Source organism: Pristiophorus japonicus, chromosome 12, assembly GCF_044704955.1.
Source record: "Pristiophorus japonicus isolate sPriJap1 chromosome 12, sPriJap1.hap1, whole genome shotgun sequence".
In the NCBI taxonomy this organism is placed as follows: domain Eukaryota; kingdom Metazoa; phylum Chordata; class Chondrichthyes; family Pristiophoridae; genus Pristiophorus; species Pristiophorus japonicus.
In genome coordinates, this window is record NC_091988.1 from 162,970,842 (window position 1) to 162,971,436 (window position 595).

Sequence of the window (595 nt, forward strand, 5' to 3'; positions counted from 1 at the left end):
GAGGAGGAGTGGGGTGGGGGGAGGAGGAGTGGGGTGGGGGGAGGAGGAGTGGGGTGGGGGGAGGAGGAGTGGAGTGGGGGGAGGAGGAGTGGGGTGGGGAGGAGGAGTGGGGTGGGGAGGAGGAGTGGGGTGAGGGGAGGAGGAGGAGGAGGTGTGGGGTGGGGGGAGGAGGTGTGGGGTGGGGGGAGGAGGAGTGGGGTGGGGGGAGGAGGAGTGGGGTGGGGGGAGGAGGAGTGGGGTGGGGGGAGGAGGAGTGGGGTGGGGGGAGGAGGAGTGGGGTGGGGGGAGGAGGAGTGGGGTGGGGGGAGGACTGGGGTGGGGTGGGGGGAGGACTGGGGTGGGGTGGGGGGAGGCTGGGGTGGGGGTGGGGGGAGGACTGGGGTGGGGTGGGGGGAGGACTGGGGTGGGGTGGGGGGGAGGACGTGGGGGGGGGGGGAAGGGGGGGGGGGGAGGAGTGGGGGGGGAGGAGAGGTGGGGGAGGGGAGGAGGGAGTGGGGTGAGGGGGAGGAGGAGTGGGGTGGGGGAGGGTTGGGGGGGGCGGGAAGTGGAGGGGGGGTGGGTGGGGGGGGGGGGGGTGGGGGAGTGGGGTGGGGGG